Genomic DNA, 23,414 nt, shown 5'->3' with positions numbered 1-23,414 from the left:
AATAAACCTGAAGTGAAGCATCGGAATCTATAACTAGTGTCACAGGAATGGTTCAAACATAAACAGTAAGAAGAGTCAGTCTTCGTGTACGTAAGTCGGCATTTTGCCCTTTGTATTTAATTCCGATGCAATTTCTGTGTTTCATCCTCAATAAGAAGGTCAGAGGGATACAGCAAACCTGAGGTGAAGCATCGCAATCTATAACTAGTGTCACAGGAATGGTTCAAAACATAGTCAGTAAGAAGAGTCAGTCTTCTTGTAGTTAAGTCTTCATTGTGCCTTTTCTATTTTATTCCGATGCAATTTCTGTGTTTCATCGTCAATAAGGTCCAAGGCATTCAGTACACCTTGAAGTGAAGCATCGGAATCTATCACTAGTGTCACAGGAATGGTTCAAAACATAGTCAGTAAGAAGCGTCAGTCTTCGTGTACTTAAGTCGGCATTGTGGCTTTTCTATTTAATTCTGACGCAATTTCTGTGTTTCATCGTCAATTACAAGGTCCAAGGGATACAGTAAACCTGGAGTGAAGCACCGGAATCTATAACTAGTGTCACAGGAATGGTTCAATACATAGACAGTTGGAAGAGTCAGTCTTCTTGTACTTAAGTCGGCATTGTGCCTTTTCTACTTAATTCCGATGCAATTTCTGTGTTTCTTCGTCAATAAGAAGGTTTAGGTGATACAGTTAACCTGGAGTATAGCATCGGAATCTATAACTAGTGTCACAGGAATGGTTCAAAACATAGACAGTAAGAAGAGTCAGTCTTCTTGTACTTAAGTCGGCATTGTGCCTTTTCTATTTAATTCCGATGCAGTTTCTGTGTTTGATCGTCAATAAGAAGGTCAGAGGGATACAGTAAACCTGAAGTGAAGCATCGGAATCTATAACTAGTGTCACAGGAATGGTTTAAACATAGGCAGTAAGAAGAGTCAGTCTTCGTGTACGTAAGTCGGCATTTTGCCCTTTGTATTTAATTCCGATGCAATTTCTGTGTTTCATCGTCAATAAGAAGGTCAGAGGGATACAGCAAACCTGAGGTGAAGCATCGCAATCTATAACTGGTGTCACAGGAATGGTTCAAAACATAGTCAGTAAGATGAGTCAGTCTTCTTGTAGTTAAGTCTGCATTGTGCCTTTTGTATTTAATTCCGATGCAATTTCTGTGTTTTATCATCAATAAGAAGGTCAGAGGGATACAGTAAACCTGAAGTGAAGCATCGGAATCTATAACTAGTGTCACAGGAATGGTTCAAAATATAGACAGTAAGAAGGATCAGTCGTCTTGTACTTAAGTCGGCATTGTGCCTTTTGTATTTAATTCTGATGCAATTTCTGAGTTTCATCGTCAATAAGAAGATCAGAGGGATACAGTAAACCTGAAGTGAAGCATCGGAATCCATAACTAGTGTCACAGGAATGGTTCAAAACATAGACAGTAAGAAAAGTCAGTCGTCTCGTACTTAAGTCGGCATTGTGCCTTTTCTATTTAATTCCGATGCAATTTCTGTGTTTCATCGTCAATAAGAATGTCAGAGGGATATAGTAAACCAGAATTGAAGCATCCGAATCCATAACTAGTGTCACAGGAATGGTTCAAAACATAGTCAGTAAAAAGAGTCAGTCTTCTTGTACTTATTTCGGCATTGTGACTTTTGTATTTAGTTCCGATGCAATTTCTGTGTTTCATCGTCAATAAGAAGGTCCAAGGGATACAATAAACCTGAAGTGAAGCATCGGAATCTATAACTAGTGTCACAGGAATGGTTCAAAACATAGTCAGTAAGAAGAGTCAGTCTTTTTGTACTTAAGTCGGCATTGTGCCTTTTGTGTTTAATTCCGATGCAATTTCTGTGTTTCATCGTCAATAAGAAGGTCCAAGGGATACAGTAAGCCTGAATAGAAGCATAGGAATCTATAACTAGTGTCACAGGAATGGTTCAAATCATAGACAGTAAGAAGAGTCAGTCTTCTTGTACTTAAGTCAGCATTGTGCCTTTTGTATTTAATTCCGATGCATTTTCTGTGTTTCATCGTCAATAAGAAGATCATAGGGATACAGTAAACCTGAAGTGAGCATCGGAATCTATAACTAGTGTCACAGGAATGGTTCAAAACATAGTCAGTAAGAAGAGTCAGTCTTCTTGTACTTAAGTCGGCATTGTGCCTTTTGTATTTAATTCCGATGCAATTTCTGTGTTTCATCGTCAATAAGAAGGTTTAAGGGATACAGTAAACCTGAAGTGAAGCATCGGAATCTATAATTAGTGTTACGAGAATGGTTCAAATCATAGTCAGTACAAAGAGTCAGTCTTCTTGTACTTAAGTCGGCATTGTGCCTTTTCTACTTCATTCCGATGCAATATCTGTGTTTCATCGTCAATAAGAAGGTTTAAGGGAAACAGTAAACCTGGAGTGATGCTTCGGGATCAATAACTAGTGTCACAGGAATGGTTCAAAACATAGACAGTAGGAAGAGTCAGTCCTCTTGTACTTAAGTCGGCATTGTGCCTTTTCTATTTAGTTCCAATGCAATATCTGTGTTTCATCGTCAATAAGAAGGTCCAAGGGATACAGTAAACCTAAAGTGAAGCATCGGAATCTATAACTAGTGTCACAGGAATGGTTCAAAACATAGTCAGTAAGAAGAGTCAGTCTTCTTGTACTTAAGTCGGCATTGTGCCTGTTCTATTTAATTCCGATGCAATTTCTGTGTTTCATCGTCAATAAGAAGGTCAGAGCGATAATGTAAACCTGAAGTGAAGCATCGCAATCTATAACTAGTGTCACAGGAATGGATCAAAACATAGTCAGTAAGAAGAGTCAGTCTTCTTTTCCTTAAGTCGGCATTGTGCCTTTTGTATTTAATTCCGATGCAATTTCTGTTTTTCATCGTCAGTAAGAAGGTCCATAGGATACAGTAAACTTGGAGTGTAGTGTCGGAATCTATAACTAGTGTCACAGGAATGGTTCAAAACATAGGCAGTAAGAAGAGTCAGTCTTCGTGTACTTAAGTCGGCATTGTGCCTATTTTATTTAATTCCGATGCAAATTCTGTGTTTCATCGTCAATAAGAAGGTCAGAGGGATACAGCTAATCTGAGGTGAGGCATCGCAATCTATAACTAGTGTCAGAGGAATGGTTCAAAACATAGTCAGTAAGAAGAGTCAGTCTTCTTGTAGTTAAGTCTTCATTGTGGCTTTTCTATTTTATTCCGATGCAATTTCTGTGTTTCATCGTCAATAAGGTCCAAGGGATTCAGTAAACCTGAAGTGAAGCATCGGAATCTATCACTAGTGTCACAGTATTGGTTCAAAACATGGTCAGTAAGAAGCGTCAGTCTTCGTGTACTTAAGTCGGCTTTGTGGCTTTTCTATTTATTTCTCATGAAATTTCTGTGTTTCATCGTCAATTAGAAGATCCAAGGGATACAGTAAACCTGGAGTGAAGCACCGGAATCTATAACTAGTGTCAAAGGAATGGTTCAATACATAGACATTTGGAAGAGTCAGTCTTCTTGTACTTAAGTCGGCATTGTGCCTTTTCTACTTACTTCCGATGCAATTTCTGTGTTTCATCGTCAATAAGAAGGTTTATGGGATACAGTAAACCTGGAGTAAAGCATCGGAATCTATAACTAGTGTCACAGGAATGGTTCAAAACATAGACAGTAAGAAGAGTCAGTCTTCTTGTACTTAAGTCGGCATTGTGCCTTTTCTATTTAATTCCGATGCAGTTTCTGTGTTTCATCGTCAATAAGAAGGTCAGAGGGATACAGTAAACCTGAAGTGAAGCATCGGAATCCATAACTAGTGTCACAGGAATGGTTCAAAACATAGTCAGTAAGAAGAGTCAGTCTTCTTGTCCTTAAGTCGGCATTGTGCCTTTTGTATGTAATTCCGATGCAATTTCTGTTTTTCATCGTCAATAAGAAGGTCCAAGGGATACAGTAAACCTGGAGTGTAGCATCGGAATCTATAACTAGTGTCACAGGAATGGTTTAAACATAGGCAGAAAGAAGAGTCGGTCTTCGTGTACGTAAGTCGGCATTTTGCCCTTTGTATTTAATTCCGATGCAATTTATGTGTTTCATCGTCAATAAGAAGGTCAGAGGGATACAGCAAACCTGAGGTGAAGCATCGCAATCTATAACTAGTGTCACAGGAATGGTTCAAGACATAGTCAGTAAGAAGAGTCAGTCTTCTTGTAGTTAAGTCTACATTGTGCCTTTTGTATTTAATTCCGATGCAATTTCTGTGTTTCATCATCAATAAGAAGGTCAGAGGGATACAGTAAACCTGAAGTGAAGCATCGGAATCTAAAACTAGTGTCACAGGAATGGTTCAAAACATAGGCAGTAAGAAGGATCAGTCCTCTTGTACTTAAGTCGGCATTGTGCCTTTTGTATTTAATTCTGATGCAATTTCTGTGTTTCATCGTCAATAAGAAGATCACAGGGATACAGTAAACCTGAAGTGAAGCATCGGAATCAATAACTAGTGTCACAGGAATGGTTCAAAACATAGACAGTAAGAAAAGTCAGTCGTCTCGTACTTAAGTCGGCATTGTGCCTTTTCTATTTAATTCCGATGCAATTTCTGTGTTTCATCGTCAATAAGAAGGTCAGAGGGATATAGTTAACCAGAATTGAAGCATCCGAATCCATAACTAGTGTCACAGGAATGGTTCAAAACATAGTCAGTAAAAAGAGTCAGTCTTCTTGTACTTAATTCGGCATTGTGACTTTTGTATTTAATTCCGATGCAATTTCTGTGTTTCATCGTCAATAAGAAGGTCCAAGGGATAAAATAAACCTGAAGTGAAGCATCGGAATCTATAACTAGTGTCACAGGAATGGTTCAAAACATAGTCAGTAAGAAGAGTGAGTCTTTTTGTACTTAAGTCGGCATTGTGCCTTTTGTGTTTAATTCCGATGCAATTTCTGTGTTTCATCGTCAATAAGAAGGTCCAAGGGATACAGTAAGCCTGAATAGAAGCATAGGAATCTATAACTAGTGTCACAGGAATGGTTCAAATCATAGACAGTAAGAAGAGTCAGTCTTCTTGTACTTAAGTCAGCATTGTGCCTTTTGTATTTAATTCCGATGCAATTTCTGTGTTTCATCGTCAATAAGAAGATCATAGGGATACAGTAAACCTGAAGTGAAGCATCGGAATCTATAACTAGTGTCACAGGAATGGTTCAAAACATAGTCAGTAAGAAGAGACAGTCTTCTTGTACTTCAGTCGGCATTGTGCCTTTTGTATTTAATTCCGATGCAATTTCTGTGTTTCATCGTCTATAAGAAGGTTTAAGGGATACAGTAAACCTGAAATGAAGCATCGGAATCCATAACTAGTGTTACGAGAGTGGTTCAAATCATAGTCAGTACAAAGAGTCAGTCTTCTTGTACTTAAGTCGGCATTGTGCCTTTTGTATTTAATTCCGATGCAATTTCTGTGTTTCATCGTCAATAAGAAGGTGAGAGGGATACAGTAAACCTGAAGTGAAGCATCGGAATCTATAACTAGTGTAACAGGAATGGTTCAAACATAAGTAGTAAGAAGAGTCAGTCTTCTTGTACTTAAGTCGGCATTGTGCCTTTTCTATTTCATTCCGATGCAATATCTGTGTTTCATCGTCAATAAGAAGGTCCAAGGGATACAGTAAACGTGAAGTGAAGCTACGGAATCTATAACCAGTGTCACAGGAATGGTTCAAAGTCATAGTCAGTAAGAAGCGTCAGTCTTCTTGTACTTAAGTCGGCATTGTGCCTTTTCTATTTAATTCTGATGCAATTTCTGTGTTTCATCGTCAATAAGAAGGTCCAAGGGAAACAGTAAACCTGGAGTGAAGCACCGGAATCAATAACTAGTGTCACAGGAATGGTTCAAAACATAGACAGTGGGAAGAGTCAGTCCTCTTGTACTTAAGTCGGCATTGTGCCTTTTCTATTTAGTTCCGATGCAATATCTGTGTTTCATCGTCAATACGAAGGTCCAAGGGATACAGTAAACCTGGAGTGAAGCATCGGAATCTATAACTAGTGTCACAGGAATGGTTCAAAACATAGTCAGTAAGAAGAGTCAGTCTTTTTGTACTTAAGTCGGCATTGTGCCTGTTCTATTTAATTCCGATGCAATTTCTGTGTTTCATCGTCAATAAGAAGGTCAGAGGGATAATGTAAACCTGAAGTGAAGCATCGCAATCTATAACTAGTGTCACAGGAATGGATCAAAACATAGTCAGTAAGAAGAGTCAGTCTTCTTGTCCTTAAGTCGGCAATGTGCCTTTTGTATTTAATTCCGATGCAATTTCTGTTTTTAATCGTCAGTAAGAAGGTCCAAAGGATACAGTAAACTTGGAGTGTAGTGTCGGAATCTATAACTAGTGTCACAGGAATGGTTCAAAACATAGGCAGTAAGAAGAGTCAGTCTTCGTGTCTTTAAGTCGGCATTGTGCCTGTTCTATTTAATTCCGATGCAATTTCTGTGTTTCATCGTCAATAAGAAGGTCAGAGGGATAATGTAAACCTGAAGTGAAGCATCGCAATCTATAACTAGTGTCACAGGAATGGATCAAAACATAGTCTGTAAGAAGAGTCAGTCTTCTTGTACTTAAGTCTGCATTGTGCCTTTTGTTTTTTAATTCCGATGCAATTTCTGTGTTTGATCATCAATAAGAAGGTCAGAAGTTTACAGTAAACCTGGAGTGAAGCATCGGAATCTATAACTAGTGTCACAGGAATGGTTCAAGGCATAGTCAGTAAGAAGAGTCAGTCTTTTTGTACTTAAGTCGGCATTGTGCCTTTTGTGTTTAATTCCGATGCAATTTCTGTGTTTCAACATCAATAAGAAGGTCAGAGGGATACAGTAAACCTGAAGTGAAGCATCGGAATCTATAACTAGTGTCACAGGAATGGTTCAAAACATAGACAGTAAGAAAGATCAGTCCTCTTGTACTTAAGTCGGCATTGTGCCTTTTGTATTTAATTCCGATGCAATTTCTGTGTTTCATCGTCAAATCGAAGATCAGAGGGTTACAGTAAACCTGAAGTGAAGCATGGGAATCTATAACTAGTGTCACAGGAATGGTTCAAAACATAGACAGTAAGAAAAGTCAGTCGTCTTGTACTTAAGTGGGCATTGTGCCTTTTCTATTTAATTCCGATGCAATTTCTGTGTTTCATCGTCAATAAGAAGGTCAGAGGGATACAGTAAACCTGAGGTGAAGCATCGCAATCTATAACTAGTGTCACAGGAATGGTTCAAAACATAGTCAGTAAGAAGAGTCAATCTTCTTGTACTTAAGTCTGCATTGTGCCTTTTGTATTTAATTCCGATGCTATTTCTGTGTTTCATCATCAATAAGAAGGTCAGAGGGATACAGTAAACCTGAAGTGAAGCATCGGAATCTATAACTAGTGTCACAGGAATGGTTCAAAACATAGACAGTAAAAAGAGTCAGTCTTCTTGTACTTAAGTCGGCATTGTGTCGTTTGTATTTATTTCCGATGGAATTTCTGTCTTTCTTCGTCAATAAGAAGGTCCAAGGGATACAATAAACCTGAAGTGAAGCATCGGAATCTATAACTAGTGTCACAGGAATGGTTCAAAGTCATAGTCCGTAAGAAGCATCAGTCTTCTTGTACTTAAGTCGGCATTGTGCCTCTTCTATTTAATTCTGATGCAATTTCTGTGTTTCATCGTCATTAAGAGGGTCCAAGGGAAACAGTAAACCTGGAGTGAAGCACCGGAATCTATAACTAGTGTCACAGGAATGGTTCAATACATAGACAGTAAGAAAGATCAGTCCTCTTGTACTTAAGTCGGCATTGTGCCTTTTGTATTTAATTCCGATTCAATTTCTGTGTTTCATCGTCAAATCGAAGATCAGAGGGTTACAGTAAACCTGAAGTGAAGCATCGGAATCTATAACTAGTGTCACAGGAATGGTTCAAAACATAGACAGTAAGAAAAGTCAGTCGTCTTGTACTTAAGTGGGCATTGTGCCTTTTCTATTTAATTCCGATGCAATTTCTGTGTTTCATCGTCAATAAGAAGGTCAGAGGGATACAGTGAACCAGAAGTGAAGCATCCGAATCCATAACTAGTGTCACAGGAATGGTTCACACATAGTCAGTAAAAGTAGTCACTCTTCTTGTACTTAAGTCGGCATTGTACCTTTTGTATTTAATTCCGATGCAATTTCTGTGTTTCATCGTCAATAAGAAGGTCAGAGGGATAATGTAAACCTGAAGTGAAGCATCGCAATCTATAACTAGTGTCACAGGAATGGATCAAAACATTGTCAGTAAGAAGAGTCAGTCTTCTTGTCCTTAAGTCGGCATTGTGCCTATTGTATTTAATTCCGATGCAAATTCTGTGTTTCATCGTCAATAAGAAGTCAGAGGGATACAGCAAACCTGAAGTGAAGCATCGCAATCTATAACTAGTGTCACAGGAATGGTTCAAAACATAGTCTGTAAGAAGAGTCAGTCTTCTTGTACTTAACTCTGCATTGTGCCTTTTGTATTTAATTCCGATGCAATTTCTGTGTTTGATCATCAATAAGAAGGTCAGAGGTTTACAGTAAACCTGAAGTGAAGCATCGGAATCTATAACTAGTGTCACAGGAATAGTTCAAAACATAGACAGTAAGAAAATAAAGTCGTCTTGTACTTAAGTCGGAATTGTGCCTTTTCTATTTAATTCCGATGCAATTTCTGCGTTTCATCGTCAATAAGAAGGTCAGAGGGATACAGTGAACCAGAAGTAAAGCATCCGAATCCATAACTAGTGTCACAGGAATGGTTCAAACATACTCAGTAAAAAGAGTCAGTCTTCTTGTACTTAAGTCGGCATTGTACCTTTTGTATTTAATTCCGATGCAATTTCTGTGTTTCATCGTCAATAAGAAGGTCCAAGGGATACAGTAAACCTGAAGAGAAGCATCGGAATCTATACCTAGTGTCACAGGAATGGTTCAAAGCATAGTCAGTAAGAAGAGTCAATCTTTTTCTACTTAAGTAGGCATTGTGCCTTTTGTGTTTAATTCCGATGCAATTTCTGTGTTTCATCGTCAATAAGAAGCTCCAAGGGATACAGTAAGCCTGAAGTGAAGCATCGGAATCTATAACTAGTGTCACAGGAATGGTTCAAAACATAGACAGTGAGAAGAGTCAGTCTTCTTGTACTTAAGTCAGCATTGTGCCTTTTGTATTTAATTCCGATGCAATTTCTGTGTTTCATCGTCAATAAGAAGATCATAGGGATACAGTAAACCTGAAGTGAAGCATCGGAATCTATAACTAGTGTCACAGGAATGGTTCCAAGCATAGACAGTAAGAAGAGTCAGTCTTCTTGTACTTAAGTCGGTCTTGTGCCTTTTGTATTTAATTCCGATGCAATTTCTGTGTTTCATCGTCAATAAGAAGGTGCAAGGGAGACAGTAAACCTGAAGTGAAGCATCGCAATCTATAACTAGTGTCACAGAAATGGTTCAAAACATAGACAGTAAAAAGAGGCAGCCTTCTTCTAGTTAAGTCGGCATTGTGCCTTTTCTATTTAATTCCGATGCAATCTCTGTGTTTCATCGTCAATTATAAAGTCCAAGGTATACAGTGAACCTAAAGTGAAGCATCGGAATCTATAACTAGTGACACAGGAATGGTTCAAACATAGTCAATACGAAGAGTCAGTCTTCTTATACTTAAGTCGGCATAGTGCCTTTTGTATTTAATTCCGATGCAAATTCTGTGTTTCATCGTCAATAAGAAGGTCAGAGGGATACAGCAAACCTGAAGTGAAGCATCGGAATCTATAACTAGTGTCTCAGGAATGGTTCAAAACATAGACAGTAAAAAGGATCAGTGCTCTTGTACTTAAGTCGGCATTGTGCCTTTTCTATTTAATTCCGATGCAATTTCTGTGTTTCATCGTCAATAAGAAGGTCCAAGGGATACAGTAAACCTGGAATGAAGCATCGGAATCTATAACTACTGTCACAGGAATGGTTCAAAACATAGACAGTAGGAAGAGTCAGTCTTCTTGTACTTAAGTCGGCATTGTGCCATTTGTATTTAATTCCGATGCAAATTCTGTGTTTCATCGTCATTAAGAAGGTCAGAGGGATACAGCAAACCTGAAGTGAAGCATCGCAATCTATAACTAGTGTCACAGGTATGCTTCAAAACATAGTCAGTAAGAAGAGTCAGTCTTCTTGTACTTAAGTCTGCATTGTGCCTTTTGTATTTAATTCCGATGCAATTGCTGTGTTTCAACATCAATAAGAATGTCAGAGGGATACAGTAAACCTGAAGTGAAGCATCGGAATCTATAACTAGTGTCACAGGAATGGTTCAAAACATAGACAGTAAGAAAAGTCAGTCGTCTTGTACTTAAGTGGGCATTGTGCCTTTTCTATTTAATTCCGATGCAATTTCTGTGTTTCATCGTCAATAAGAAGGTCAGAGGGATACAGTGAACCAGAAGTGAAGCATCCGAATCCATAACTAGTGTCACAGGAATGGTTCACACATAGTCAGTAAAAAGAGTCACTCTTCTTGTACTTAAGTCGGCATTGTACCTTTTGTATTTAATTCCGATGCAATTTCTGTGTTTCATCGTCAATACGAAGGTCCAAGGGATACAGTAAACCTGAGGTGAAGCATCGCAATCTATAACTAGTGTCACAGGAATGGTTCAAAACATAGTCAGTAAGAAGAGTCAATCTTCTTGTACTTAAGTCTGCATTGTGCCTTTTGTATTTAATTCCGATGCTATTTCTGTGTTTCATCATCAATAAGAAGGTCAGAGGGATACAGTAAACCTGAAGTGAAGCATCGGAATCTATAACTAGTGTCACAGGAATGGTTCAAAACATAGACAGTAAAAAGAGTCAGTCTTCTTGTACTTAAGTCGGCATTGTGACTTTTGTATTTATTTCCGATGCAATTTCTGTCTTTCATCGTCAATAAGAAGGTCCAAGGGATACAATAAACCTGAAGTGAAGCATCGGAATCTATAACTAGTGTCACAGGAATGGTTCAAAACATAGTCAGTAAGAAGAGTCAGCCTTTTTGTACTTAAGTCGGCATTGTGCCTTTTGTGTTTAATTCCGATGCAATTTCTGTGTTTCATCGTCAATAAGGATGTCCAAGGGATACAGTAAGCCTGAATAGAAGCATAGGAATCTATAACTAGTGTCACAGGAATGGTTCAAAGTCATAGTCAGTAAGAAGCGTCAGTCTTCTTGTACTTAAGTCGGCATTGTGCCTCTTCTATTTAATTCTGATGCAATTTCTGTGTTTCATCTTCAATAAGAGGGTCCAAGGGAAACAGTAAACCTGGAGTGAAGCACCGGAATCTATAACTAGTGTCACAGGAATGGTTCAAAACATAGACAGTAAGAAAGATCAGTCCTCTTGTACTTAAGTCGGCATTGTGCCTTTTGTATTTAATTCCGATGCAATTTCTGTGTTTCATCGTCAAATCGAAGATCAGAGGGTTACAGTAAACCTGAAGTGAAGCATCGGAATCTATAACTAGTGTCACAGGAATGGTTCAAAACATAGACAGTAAGAAAAGTCAGTCGTCTTGTACTTAAGTGGGCATTGTGGCTTTTCTATTTAATTCCGATGCAATTTCTGTGTTTCATCGTCAATAAGAAGGTCAGAGGGATACAGTGAACCAGAAGTGAAGCATCCGAATCCATAACTAGTGTCACAGGATTGGTTCACACATAGTCGGTAAAAAGAGTCACTCTTCTTGTACTTAAGTCGGCATTGTACCTTTTGTATTTAATTCCGATGCAATTTCTGTGTTTCATCGTCAATAAGAAGGTCAGAGGGATAATGTAAACCTGAAGTGAAGCATCGCAATCTATAACTAGTGTCACAGGAATGGATCAAAACATTGTCAGTAAGAAGAGTGAGTCTTCTTGTCCTTAAGTCGGCATTGTGCCTTTTGTATTTAATTCCGATGCAATTTCTGTTTTTCATCGTCAGTAAGAAGGTCCAAAGGATACAGTAAACTTGGAGTGTAGTATCGGAATCTATAACTAGTGTCACAGGAATGGTTCAAAGCATAGGAAGTAAGAAGAGTCAGTCTTCGTGTACTTAAGTCGGCATTGTTCCTATTGTATTTAATTCCGATGCAAATTCTGTGTTTCATCGTCAATAAGAAGGTCAGAGGGATACAGCAAACCTGAAGTGAAGCATCGCAATCTATAACTAGTGTCACAGGAATGGTTCAAAACATAGTCTGTAAGAAGAGTCAGTCTTCTTGTACTTAAGTCGGCATTGTGCCTTTTGTATTTAATTCCGATGCAATTTCTGTGTTCATCGTCAATAAGAAGGTGAGAGGGATACAGTAAACCTGAAGTGAAGCATCGGAATCTATAACTAGTGTAACAGGAATGGTTCAAACATAAGTAGTAAAAAGAGTCAGTCTTCTTGTACTTAAGTCGGCATTGTGCCTTTTCTATTTAATTCCGATGCAATTTCTGTGTTTCATCGTCAATAAGAAGGTCAGAGGGATACAGTGAACCAGAAGTGAAGCATCCGAATCCATAACTAGTGTCACAGGAATGGTTCAAACATACTCAGTAAAAAGAGTCAGTCTTCTTGTACTTAAGTCGGCATTGTACCTTTTGTATTTAATTCCGATGCAATTTCTGTGTTTCATCGTCAATAAGAAGGTCCAAGGGATACAGTAAACCTGAAGTGAAGCATCGGAATCTATAACTAGTGTCACAGGAATGGTTCAAAGCATAGTCAGTAAGAAGAGTCAATCTTTTTCTACTTAAGTAGGCATTGTGCCTTTTGTGTTTAATTCCGATGCAATTTCTGTGTTTCATCGTCAATAAGAAGGTCCAAGGGATACAGTAAGCCTGAAGTGAAGCATCGGAATCTATAACTAGTGTCACAGGAATGGTTCAAAACATAGACAGTGAGAAGAGTCAGTCTTCTTGTACTTAAGTCAGCATTGTGCCTTTTGTATTTAATTCCGATGCAATTTCTGTTTTTCATCGTCAATAAGAAGATCATAGGGATACTGTAAACCTGAAGTGAAGCATCGCAATCTATAACTAGTGTCACAGAAATGGTTCAAAACATAGACAGTAAAAAGAGGCAGCCTTCTTCTAGTTAAGTCGGCATTGTGCCTTTTCTATTTAATTCCGATGCAATCTCTGTGTTTCATCGTCAATTATAAAGTCCAAGGTATACAGTAAACCTAAAGTGAAGCATCGGAATCTATAACTAGTGACACAGGAATGGTTCAAACATAGTCAGTACGAAGAGTCAGTCTTCTTATACTTAAGTCGGCATTGTGCCTTTTGTATTTAATTCCGATGCAAATTCTGTGTTTCATCGTCAATAAGAAGGTCAGAGGGATACAGCAAACCTGAAGTGAAGCATCGGAATCTATATTTAGTGTCTCAGGAATGGTTCAAAACATAGACAGTAAAAAGGATCAGTCCTCTTGTACTTAAGTCGGCATTGTGCCTTTCCTATTTAATTCCGATGCATTTTCTGTGTTTCATCGACAATAAGAAGGTCCAAGGGATACAGTAAACCTGGAATGAAGCATCGGAATCTATAACTACTGTCACAGGAATGGTTCAAAACATAGACAGTAGGAAGAGTCAGTCTTCTTGTACTTAAGTCGGCATTGTGCCATTTGTATTTAATTCCGATGCAAATTCTGTGTTTCATCGTCATTAAGAAGGTCAGAGGGATACAGCAAACCTGAAGTGAAGCATCGCAATCTATAACTAGTGTCACAGGTATGCTTCAAAACATAGTCAGTAAGAAGAGTCAGTCTTCTTGTACTTAAGTCTGCATTGTGCCTTTTGTATTTAATTCCGATGCAATTTCTGTGTTTCAACATCAATAAGAATGTCAGAGGGATACAGTAAACCTGAAGTGAAGCATCGGAATCTATAACTAGTGTCACAGGAATGGTTCAAAACATAGACAGTAAGAAAGATCAGTCCTCTTGTACTTAAGTCGGCATTGTGCCTTTTGTATTTAATTCCGATGCAATTTCTGTGTTTCATCGTCAATAAGAAGATCGGAGGGATACAGTAAACCTGAAGTGAAGCATCGGAATCTATAACTAGTGTCACAGGAATTGTTCAAAACATAGACAGTAAGAAAAGTCAGTCGTCTTGTACTTAAGTCGGCATTGTGCCTTTTCTATTTATTTCCGATGCAATTTCTGTATTTCATCCTCAATAAGAAGGTCAGAGGGATACAGTGAACCTGAAGTGAAGCATCGGAATCTATAACTAGTGTCACAAGAATGGTTCAAAGCATAGTCAGTAAGAAGAGTCAGTCTTTTTGTACTTAAGTCGGTATTGTGCCTTTTGTGTTTAATTCCGATGCAATTTCTGTGTTTCATCGTCAATAAGAAGGTCCAAGGGATACAGTAAGCCTGAAGTGAAGCATCGGAATCTATAACTAGTGTCACAGGAATGGTTCAAAACATAGACAGTAAGAAGAGTCAGTCTTCTTGTACTTAAGTCAGCATTGTGCCTTTTGTATTTAGTTCCGATGCAATTTCTGTGTTTCATCGTCAATAAGAAGATCATAGGGATACAGTAAACCTGAAGTGAAGCATCGGAATCTGTAACTAGTGTCACAGGAATGATTCAAAACATAGACAGTAAGAAGAGTCAGCCTTCTTGTACTTAAGTCGGTATTGTGCCTTTTGTATTTAATTCCAATGCAATTTCTGTGTTTCATCGTCAATAAGAAGGTCCAAGGGAGACAGTAAACCTGAAGTGAAGCATCGCAATCTATAACTAGTGTCACAGAAATGGTTCAAAACATAGACAGTAAAAAGAGGCAGCCTTCTTGTACTTAAGTCGGCATTGTGCCTTTTCTATTTAATTCCGATGCAATCTCTGTGTTTCATCGTCAATTAGAAGGTCCAAGGTATACAGAAAACCTGAAGTGAAGCATCGGAATCTATAACTAGTGACACAGGAATGGTACAAACATATTCAGTAAGAAGAGTCAGTCTTCTTGTACTTAAGGCGACATTGTGCCTTTTGTATTTTATTCCGATGCAATTTCTGTGTTTCATCGTCAATAAGAAGGTTTAAGGGATACAGTAAACCTGAAGTGAAGCATCGGAATCTACAACTAGTGTCACGAGAATGGTTCAAAACATAGTCAGTAAGAAGAGTCAGTCTTCTTGTCCTTAAGTCGGCATTGTGCCTTTTGTATTTAATTCCGATGCAATTTCTCTGTTTCATCGTCATTAAGAAGGTCAGCGGGATACAGTAAACCTGAAGTGAAGCATCGGAATCTGTAACTAGTTTCACAGGAATGGTTCAAAACATAGACAGTAGGAAGAGTCAGTCTTCTTGTACTTAAGTCGGCATTGTGCCTTTTGTATTTATTTCCGATGGAATTTCTGTGTTTCATCGTCAATAAAAAGGTCAGAGGGATACAGTAATATTGAAGTTAAGCATCGGTATCTATGACTAGCTTCACAGGAATGGTTCAAAAACATAGTCAGTAAGAAGCGTCAGTCTTCTTGTACTTAAGTCTGCATTGTGCCTTTTCTATTTAATTCTGATGCAATTTCTGTGTTTCATCGTCAATAAGAAGGTCCAAGGGAAACAGTAATCCTGGAGTGAAGCACCGGAATCTATAACTAGTGTCACAGGAATGATTCAAAACATTGACAGTAGGAAGAGTCAGTCCTCTTGTACTTAAGTCGGCATTGTGCCTTTTCTATTTAATTCCGATGCAATTTCTGTGTTTCATCGTCAGTAAGAAGGTCCATGGGATACAGTAAACCTGGAGTGAAGCATCGGAATCTGTAACTAGTGTCACAGGAATGGTTCAAAAACATAGGCAGTAAGAAGAGTCAGTCTTCTTGTACTTAAGTCGGCATTGTGCCTGTTCCATTTAATTCCGATGCAATATCTGTGTTTCATCGTCAATAAGATGGTAAGAGGGATAATGTAAACATGAAGTGAAGCATCGGAACCTATAACTAGTGTCACAGGAATGGTTCAAAATATAGTCAGTAAGAAGAGTCAGTCTTCTTGTCCTTAAGTCGGCATTGTGCATTTTGTATTTAATTCCGATTCAATTTCTGTTTTTCATCGTCAATAAGAAGGTCCAAGGGATACAGTGAACTTGGAGTGTAGCATCGGTATCTATAACTAGTGTCACAGGAATGGTTCAAAACATAGGCAGTAAGAAGAGTCAGTCTTCTTGTACTTAAGTCGGTCTTGTGCCTTTTGTATATAATTCCGATGCAATTTCTGTGTTTCATCGTCAATAAGAAGGTGCAAGGGAGACAGTAAACCTGAAGTGAAGCATCGCAATCTATAACTAGTGTCACAGAAATGGTTCAAAACATAGACAGTAAAAAGAGGCAGCCTTCTTGTAGTTAAGTCGGCATTGTGCCTTTTCTATTTAATTCCGATGCAATCTCTGTGTTGCATCGTCAATTATAAAGTCCAAGGTATGCAGTAAACCTAAAGTGAAGCATCGGAATCTATAACTAGTGACACAGGAATGGTTCAAACATAGTCAGTACGAAGAGTCAGTCTTCTTATACTTAAGTCGGCATTGTGCCTTTTGTTTTTAATTCCGATGCAAATTCTGTGTTTCATCGTCAATAAGAAGGTCAGAGGGATACAGCAAACCTGAAGTGAAGCATCGGAATCTATAACTAGTGTCTCAGGAATGGTTCAAAACATAGACAGTAAAAAGGATCAGTCCTCTTGTACTTAAGTCGGCATTGTGCCTTTTCTATTTAATTCCGATGCAATTTCTGTGTTTCATCGTCAATAAGAAGGTCCAAGGGATACAGTAAACCTGCAATGAAGCATCGGAATCTATAACTACTGTCACAGGAATGGTTCAAAACATAGACAGTAGGAAGAGTCAGTCTTCTTGTACTTAAGTCGGCATTGTGCCATTTGTATTTAATTCCAATGCAAATTCTGTGTTTCATCGTCATTAAGAAGGTCAGAGGGATACAGCAAACCTGAAGTGAAGCATCGCAATCTATAACTAGTGTCACAGGTATGCTTCAAAACATAGTCAGTAAGAAGAGTCAGTCTTCTTGTACTTAAGTCTGCATTGTGCCTTTTGTATTTAATTCCGATGCAATTTCTGTGTTTCAACATCAATAAGAATGTCAGAGGGATACAGTAAACCTGAGGTGAGGCATCGGAATCTATTACTAGTGTCACAGGAATGGTTCAAATCATAGACAGTAAGAAAGATCAGTCCTCTTGTACGTAAGTCGGCATTGTGCCTTTTGTATTTAATTCCGATGCAATTTCTGTGTTTCATCGTCAATAAGAAGATCAGAGGGATACAGTAAACCTGAAGTGAAGCATCGGAATCTATAACTAGTGTCACAGGAATTGTTCAAAACATAGACAGTAAGAAAAGTCAGTCGTCTTGTACTTAAGTCGGCATTGTGCCTTTTCTATTTATTTCCGATGCAATTTCTGTATTTCATCCTCAATAAGAAGGTCAGAGGGATACAGTGAACCAGAAGTGAAGCATCCGTATCGATAACTAGTGTCACAGGAATGGTTCAAACATAGTCAGTAAAAAGAGTCTGTTTTCTTGTACTTAAGTCGGCATTGTGCCTATTCTATTTATTTCCGATGCAATTTCTGTATTTCATCCTCAATAAGAAGGTCAGAGGGATACAGTGAACCTGAAGTGAAGCATCGGAATCTATAACTAGTGTCACAAGAATGGTTCAAAGCATAGTCAGTAAGAAGAGTCAGTCTTTTTGTACTTAAGTCGGTATTGTGCCTTTTGTGTTTAATTCCGATGCAATATCTGTGTTTCATCGTCAATAAGAAGGTCCAAGGGATACAGTAAGCCTGAAGTGAAGCATCAGAATCTATAACTAGTGTCACAGGAATGGTTCAAAACATAGACAGTAAGAAGAGTCAGTCTTCTTGTACTTAAGTCAGCATTGTGCCTTTTGTATTTAGTTCCGATGCAATTTCTGTGTTTCATCGTCAATAAGAAGATCATAGGGATACAGTAAACCTGAAGTGAAGCATCGGAATCTGTAACTAGTGTCACAGGAATGATTCAAAACATAGACAGTAAGAAGAGTCAGCCTTCTTGTGCTTAAGTCGGTATTGTGAATTTTGTATTTAATTCCGATGCAATTTCTGTGTTTCATCGTCAATAAGAAGGTCCAAGGGAGACAGTAAACCTGAAGTGAAGCATCGCAATCTATAACTAGTGTCACAGAAATGGTTCAAAACATAGACTGTAAAAAGAGGCAGCCTTCTTGTACTTAAGTCGGCATTGTGCCTTTTCTATTTAATTCCGATGCAATCTCTGTGTTTCATCGTCAATTAGAAGGTCCAAGGTATACAGAAAACCTGAAGTGAAGCATCGGAATCTATAACTAGTGACACAGGAATGGTTCAAACATATTCAGTAAGAAGAGTCAGTCTTCTTGTACTTAAGGCGGCATTGTGCCTTTTGTATTTAATTCCGATGCAATTTCTGTGTTTCATCGTCAATAAGAAGGTTTAAGGGATACAGTAAACCTGAAGTGAAGCATCGGAATCTACAACTAGTGTCACGAGAATGGTTCAAAACATAGTCAGTAAGAAGAGTCAGTATTCTTGTTCATAAGTCGGCATTGTGCCTTTTGTATTTAATTCCGATGCAATTTCTGTGTTTCATCGTCAATAAGAAGGTCCAAGGGAAACAGTAAACCTGGAGTGAAGCACCGGAATCTATAACTAGTGTCACAGGAATGATTCAAAACATTGACAGTAGGAAGAGTCAGTCCTCTTGTACTTAAGTCGGCATTGTGCCTTTTCTATTTAATTCCGATGCAATTTCTGTGTTTCATCGTCAATAAGAAGGTCCATGGGATACAGTAAACCTGGAGTGAAGCATCGGAATCTGTAACTAGTGTCTCAGGAATGGTTCAAAAACATAGGCAGTAAGAAGAGTCAGTCTTCTTGTACTTAAGTCGGCATTGTGCCTGTTCCATTTAATTCCGATGCAATATCTGTGTTTCATCGTCAATAAGATGGTAAGAGGGATAATGTAAACATGAAGTGAAGCATCGGAACCTATAACTAGTGTCACAGGAATGTTTCAAAATATAGTCAGTAAGAAGAGTCAGTCTTCTTGTCCTTAAGTCGGCATTGTGCCTTTTGTATTTAATTCCGATTCAATTTCTGTTTTTCATCGTCAATAAGATAGTCCAAGGGATACAGTAAACTTAGAGTGAAGCGTCGGAATCTATAACTAGTGTCACAGGAATGGTTCAAAACATAAACAGTAAGAAGAGTCAGTCTTCTTGTCCTTAAGCCGGCATTGTGCCTTTTGTATTTAATTCCGATGCAATTTCTGTTTTTCATCGTCAATAAGAAGGTCCAAGGGATACAGTAAACTTGGAGTGTAGCATCGGAATCTATAACTAGTGTCACAGGAATGGTTCAAAACATAGGCAGTAAGAAGAGTCAGTCTTCGTGTACTTAAGTCGGCATTTTGAACTTTGTATTTAATTCCGTTGCAATTTCTGTGTTTCATCGTCAATAAGAAGGTCCAAGGGATACAGTAAACCTGTGGTGAAGCATCGGAATCTATGACTAGTGTCACCGGAATGGTTCAAAACATAGAAGGAAGAAGAGTCAGTACTCTTGTACTTAAGACGGCATTGTGCCTTTTCTATTTAATTCCGATGCAATTTCTGTGTTTCATCGTCAATAAGAAGGTCAAGGGATACAGTAAACCTGGAGTGAAGCATCGGAATCTATAACTAGTGACAATGGAATGGTTCAAAGCATAGACAATAAGAAGAGTCAGTCTTCTTGTCCTTAAGTAGGCATTGTGCCTTTTGTATTTAATTCCGATGCAATTTCTGTGTTTCATCGTCAATAAGAAGGTCCAAGGGATACAGTAAGCCTGAAGTGAAGCATCGGAATCTATAACTAATGTCACAGGAATGGTTCAAAACATAGACAGTAAGAAGAGTCAGTCTTCTTGTACTTAAGTCAGCATTGTGCCTTTTGTATTTAATTCCGATGCAATTTCTGTGTTTCATCGTCAATAAGAAGATCATAGGGATACAGTAAACCTGATGTGAAGCATCGGAATCTATAACTAGTGTCACAGGAATGGTTCAAAACATAGTCAGTTGAAAGAGTCGGTCTTCATGTACTTAAATCGGCATTGTGCCTTTTGTATTTAATTCCGATGCAATTTCTGTGTTTCATCGTCAATAAGAAGGTCCAAGGGATACAGTAAACCTGAAGTGAAGCATCGGAATCTATAACTAGTGTCACAGGAATGGTTCAAAACATAGACAGTAGGAAGAGTCAGTCTTCCTGTACTTAAGTCGGCATTGCGCCTTTTGTATTTAATTCCGATGCAAATTCTGTGTTTCATCGTCAATAAGAAGGTCAGAGGGATACAGCAAACCTGAAGTGAAGCATCGCAATCTATAACCAGTGTCACAGGAATGGTTCAAAACATAGTCTGTAAGAAGAGTCAGTCTTCTTGTACTTAAGTCTGCATTGTGCCTTTTGTATTTAATTCCGATGCAATTTCTGTGTTTGATCATCAATAAGAAGGTCAGAGGGTTAAGGTAAAAATGATGTGAAGCATCGGAATCTATAACTAGTGCCTCAGGAATGGTTCAAAGCATAGACAGTAGGAAGAGTCAGTCTTCTAGTACTTAAGTCGGCATTGAGCCTTTTGTATTTAATTCCGATGTAAATTCTGTGTTTCATCGTCAATAAGAAGGCCAGAGGGATACAGCAAACCTGAAGTGAAGCATCGCAGTCTATAACTAGTGTCACAGGAATGGTTCAAAGCATAGTCATTAAGAAGAGTCAGTCTTTTTGTACTTAAGTCGGCATTGTGCCTTTTGTGTCTAATTCCGATGCAATTTCTGTGTTTCATCGTCAATAAGAAGGTCCAAGGGATACATTAAGCCTGAAGTGAAGCATCAGAATCTATAACTAGTGTCACAGGAATGGTTCAAAACATAGTAAGAAGAGTCAGTCTTCTTGTACTTAAGTCAGCATTGTGCCTTTTGTATTTAATTCCGATGCAATTTCTGTGTTTCATCGTCAATAAGAAGATCATAGGGATACAGTAAACCTGATGTGAAGCATCGGAATCTATAACTAGTGTCACAGGAATCGTTCAAAACATAGACAGTAAGAAGAGTCAGTCTTCATGTACTTAAGTCGGTATTGTGCCTTTTGTATTTAATTCCGATGCAATTTCTGTGTTTCATCGTCAATAAGAAGGTCCAAGGGAGACAGTAAACCTGAAGTGAAGCATCGCAATCTATAACTAGTGTCACAGAAATGGTTCAAAACATAGACAGTAAGAGGAGGCAGCTTTCTTGTACTTAAGTCGGCATTGTGCCTTTTCTATTTAATTCCGATGCAATCTCTGTGTTTCATCGTCAATTATAAGGTCCAAGGTATACAGTAAACCTGAAGTGAAGCATCGGAATCTATAGCTAGTGACACAGGAATGGTTCAAACATAGTCAGAAGGGAGAGTCAGTCTTCTTGTACTTAAGTCGACATTGTGCCTTTTGTATTTAAATCCGATGCATTTTTTGTGTTTCATCGTCAATAAGAAGGTTTAAGGGATACAGTAAACCTGAAGTGAAGCATCGGAATCTATAACTAGTGTCACGAGAATGGTTCAAAGCATAGTCAGAAAGAAGAGTCAGTCTTCTTGTACTTAAATCGGCATTGTGCCTTTTGTATTTAATTCCGATGCAATTTCTGTGTTTCATCGTCAATAAGTAGGTCAGAGGGATACAGTAAACCTGAAGTGTAGCATGGAAATCTATAACTAGTGTCACAGGAATGGTTCAAAACATAGACAGTAGGAAGAGTCAGTCTTCTTGTACTTAAGTCGATATTGTGCCTTTTGTATTTAATTCGGATGCAATTTCTGTGTTTCATGGTCTATAGGAAGGTCAGAGGGATACAGTAAACCTGAAGTGAAGCATCGGAATCTATAACTAGTGTCACAGGAATGGTTCAAACATAAACAGTAAGAAGAATCAGTCTTCTTCTACTTTAATCGGCATTGTACCTTTTCTATTCCATTCCGATGCAATATCTGTGTTTCATCGTCAATACGAAGGTCCAAGGGATACAGTAAACCTGAAGTGAAGCATCGGAATCTATAACTAGTGTCACGAGAATGGTTCAAAGCATAGTCAGAAAGAAGAGTAAGTCTTCTTGTACTTAAGTCGGCATTGTGCCTTTTGTATTTAATTCCTATGCAATTTCTGTGTTTCATCATCAATAAAAAGGTCCAAGGGATACAGTAAACCTGGAGTGAAGAATCGGAATGTGTAACTAGTGTCACAGGAATGGTTCAAAGCATAGACTGTAAGAAGAGTCAGTCTTCTTGTACTTAAGTCGGCATTGTGCCTTTTGTATTTAACTCCGATGCAATTTCTGTGTTTCATCGTCAAGAAGAAGGTCCAAGGGATACAGTAAACCTGAAGTGATGCATCGGAATCTTTAATTAGTGTCACAGGAATGGTTCAAAACATTGTCAGTAGAAAGAGTCGGTCTTCATTTCTTAAATCGGCATTGTGCCTTTTGTATTTAATTCCGATGCAATTTCTGTGTTTCTACGTCAATAAGAAGGTCCAAGGGATACAGTAAACCTGAAGTGAAGCATCGGAATCTATAATTAGTGTCACAGGAATGGTTCAAAACATAGACAGTAGGAAGAGTCAGTCTTCTTGTACTTAAGTCGGCATTGTGCCTTTTGTATTTAATTCCAATGCAAATTCTGTGTTTCATCGTCAATAAGAAGGGCAGAGGGATACAGCAAACCTGAAGTGAAGCATCGCAATCTATAACTAGTGTCACAGGAATGGTTCAAAACATAGTCTGTAAGAAGAGTCAGTCTTCTTGTACTTAGTCTGCATTGTGCCTTTTGTATTTAATTCCGATGCAATTTCTGTGTTTCATCATCAATAAGAAGGTCAGAGGGTTACAGTAAACCTGAAGTGAAGCATCGGAATCTATAACTAGTGTCACAGGAATGGTTCAAAGCAAAGACAGTAAGAAGAGTCAGTCTTCTTGTACTTAAGTCGGTATTGTGCCTTTTGTATTTAATTCCGATGCAATTTCTGTGTTTCATCGTCAATAAGAAGGTCCAAGGGAGACAGTAAACCTGAAGTGAAGCATCGCAATCTATAACTAGTGTCACAGGAATGGTTCAAAACATAGACAGTAAGAAAAGTCAGTCATCTTGTACTTAAGTCGGCATTGTGTCTTTACTATTTAATTCCCATGCAATTTCTGTGTTTCATCGTCAATAAGAAGATCATAGGGATACAGTAAAAATGAAGTGAAGCATCGGAATCTATAACTAGTGTCACAGGAAT

The sequence above is a fragment of the Schistocerca serialis genome, chromosome 3, assembly GCF_023864345.2.
Source record: "Schistocerca serialis cubense isolate TAMUIC-IGC-003099 chromosome 3, iqSchSeri2.2, whole genome shotgun sequence".
NCBI lineage: Eukaryota > Metazoa > Arthropoda > Insecta > Orthoptera > Acrididae > Schistocerca > Schistocerca serialis.
Note: the sequence above shows the minus strand (reverse complement) of the source record.